Source organism: Propithecus coquereli, unplaced genomic scaffold (assembly GCF_000956105.1).
Source record: "Propithecus coquereli isolate 6110/MARCELLA unplaced genomic scaffold, Pcoq_1.0 Scaffold226, whole genome shotgun sequence".
Classification (NCBI taxonomy): Eukaryota; Metazoa; Chordata; class Mammalia; order Primates; family Indriidae; genus Propithecus; species Propithecus coquereli.
This window is the reverse complement of record NW_012147797.1, coordinates 1,852,427-1,856,105: the sequence shown is the minus strand read 5'-3', so window position 1 is coordinate 1,856,105 and position 3,679 is coordinate 1,852,427.

The following is a 3,679-nucleotide window of genomic DNA, read 5'->3' as shown; positions in this document are numbered from 1 at the left end:
ATATTTTTCCATAGTTTGAATGTATACTGAAATTTCCAGACATAGAAATATTATATAAAATGAAGGAAAGATTATTCTTTTCTGGTTTGGAATTTTACCAGGGTTTACTATTTTAGAAATCACATCTCTTAAGAAAATGACACTCATGATATTTGCCTGTCTACACAACTAAATAGGTTTGCATTGATAGTGTTTGTATTTATGGTGATTAGATGTAAATGTTCAGGCATATGACCAATTCATTATGTTCTCCAGTTAAATCATCCCCAAACACTAACATTTTTAAATATGTTACTTTAATTTTATTTTTTAATATTAAATTAGGGTAACTTATTTGAAATTTTGTGTTTAGGTATATTACCTAAGAATTTCATAGTAGGATAGTAAATTTGTGTTATAAAAAGTAGATGTTGCTTTTGAAAGTGTTCTGAATAGCAGTAGAAAATTATAATATACTTCACATATAATATCTTTTCTGTAAAACTTTTACATTGAGATATAATATACAAATAATAATATGCATAATTCTTCAGCACATATTTTGATGAAATTTTATATATGTATACATCTGTGTAATCAAGGTAGATTGCCATAGAATATTTCCTTGATCTCAGCCAATATACTCTCTTAAGAGTTTCATTTACTTTATCCCAGAATATATAAAATATGTATATATTTTACATGTATATATTATATAAATATACATTTATACAATATATATCCCAGAATATATGTGTGTACACATGTATACATACATATATACACATACATATATTACATTATCCACATACATATATACAGAGATTCACCTATTTGAAATATTTACTTATTATCTGTACCTTATCAAATATTTCAGCTGAAAATTACATTGATTATATACTGCCCAAAGTAGTATTTCTCGATACCTGATATATTGAGAATAATATTTGATGTATTTTAGCTACAAAGTTCAACTTTTTATTCGTTATCATTGAAATAATAGTTTTGTAGTAGCATTTTATAAATACAATATAAAATATATTTACAATAAGCCAGTAAAATCTATGACATTTTATTTAGTTTGAAATTGTTCTACTTGTGAGTGATTTTGTATGCATTCATACATCAGTTAATATAATTCAAGTTCACTATATAGCCTTATTCAAACAGACAATTCTGTAAGAAATACTCGTCAATATAGTCATGTCAAGTGTATCTGTAAGAAGTGGGTCATCCAAGAATGTGAAGTGAGCAAAATATTAAAATATTTTTTAGACATAATCAACTATAAGTTTTCCTTTATATTATGATCAATTAATGTACAGAAAACAGCTGGCCAATTTCATGTTTTACTTAATAAAAACTAATGGGACCTTCCCCTAATATAATAATTGCAATGAAGAAATAAATTTTAAAAACTTTTTCACATTCTATATCGCAGTTACCCTCTAATAGGATTTATAAAACTCAAGTATAACTTGTAAAAATATTAAAGGCTCTATTATCTGAACTCAGAGCACTTAGAGATTTGACAAAAACTTGCTGAAGAATGAAAAATCTTTTTATTTAAGAGAAAAGAAGTTGGCACAGTTTATTATCTATTTTACAGAAAAAAGCAAGGCACACTTTCATGTGATTAATTCGGCTACTTCACCAACAGATTTAAGGCAGAAATAATTCTATTCAACTATAAGGGGGAAAAACAATGCCATTGAGTAGTTTCATTAATTAATGCAATGGCTTCAAATTATGTGAAAATAATGAAATAAGAATAAGCTTAATGTTATGGCATACCTGCAAATAAAGTAAAAGCATTTACAGTATTAGGAATAGTTATACAGAATTGGAGTGTTCTTACACATTTATAAAATTGGTTACACCATGTGTGCAATTAATTAGTGTGTTTTTAAATTAATTATTTCAGTAGAGATTAAATATTAAGTGAAAGTATATTTGCAACCAGCTTTATATGGAAGATCAAAAAGATATGTAGAAGTCAAGTAGAGAAATCACGTCTTTTACGTACATAAGCTCAGCGGTTTCCAACATTTTTGGCACCAGGAACCAGTTTCATGGAAGACAATTTTTCCACGGCCCTGGGGTGGTGGGAAGAAGATGGTTTGGGGATGGTTCAAGCACATTACATTTATTGTGCAGTCAAACTTCTCTGCTAATGATAATCTGTATTTGCGGCTGTTCCCCAGTGCTGGCATCACCACCTCAGCTCCACCGCAGATCATCAGGCCTTAGATTCTCATAAGGAGCCACAACCTAGATCCCTCGCATGTGCAGTTCACAGTAGGGTTCACACTCCTGTGAGAATCGAATGTCACCACTGATCTGACAGGAGGCAGAGCTTATTAGGCGATGCCAGCAATGGGGGGTGGCTGTAAATACAGATGAAGCTTCGCTCACTTGCCTGCCGCTCACCTCCTGCTGTGTGGCCCAGTTCCTAACAGGCCACAGACAGGTACTGGTCCACAGCCTGGGGGTTGGGAACCACAGCATAAGTTGATCTGCTTAAATATCATGTTTGCTACTAGTTAAAAGAAAATATTAGATTTATAACAGTTGCAGAAATACATATTGGAGTGATTTGATTTGGAGCATAGAACTGTCATCATACTTCCCCATTTGCTCTTTCACCTGCTCATGTGGTGTGCACATGTGCAGTGAAAGTTACACCTTTAGATCTTATTCAAAGAGACATTTGTGTCTGAACCAATATTAAACATACTATGTAACTGATTTCTTCTTTACAGTTTGACATACAGGAGCTCTTTCATTACCTTTCTCCTAACATTTTTGCTGTTATATTTACCATAATATGCAGCTAATGTCAAAATAGGTTTGAATATTTCATTGTTGAATTAAATAGTTTTAAAAACATGCCATGTAAAATATTTATCGGAAAATATAAGTAAAAGTATTATAAAATTTTTTCAGCATTTAGTGTATTAATATTGTAAAATATAAGCTTTTCATATAAAATATTAAGAATAGTATTGCCTAATGTTATTATTTATTTTTGATAAACTTTGTTTATATGTTTTTAACTAAACAGACTATTATTAGGCAACAATTTAAAGGCAGACCACTTGAAAGACATTTTTACCTGTCACAATGCTTTCACTTTTTCTGCCTAACAGTTATATTTTTGATTTTCTAATCTCAGGTGAAGTCACTCATTTTCTGGATGCCATATATTTTATTAGTGAGTTTACTTTTAAGAGTATAATTATATAATAGGAGGATTATGGCTTGTAATTTTTATTAAGGATTATTATAACATTGAGTCTCTTTATTGTGTGATACTTCATATGGTATTCAGATTGTAAAAAACAAAGTTTTTGTAACCTTTTATTTTTCAGTAATATTTAAATGTCCAGGTGCTCATGACATTTGATTTAGTAAGGCAGTCCTTCTCAGTTGGGTATGTTGTTCTCTATACAGGCTATTTAATACTTATGAAGAGGTTTTGGTGGTTGCCATGAACAGGGCATTATGGCATTTAAGATTGGATGGGCCAAGTTTGTTAATCTTCCTAAAATGCTTGGCCCCTGGCACTGTTCCTCATGTCTTTCTTATTGCCACTGTAATATTTACTTAGGGTAATCACTTATGTGTAATCATGCTTGGAAACTTTTTTCCCCCATTAAAAATAAAATATTTTTCCATAGTTTGAATGTATACTGAAATT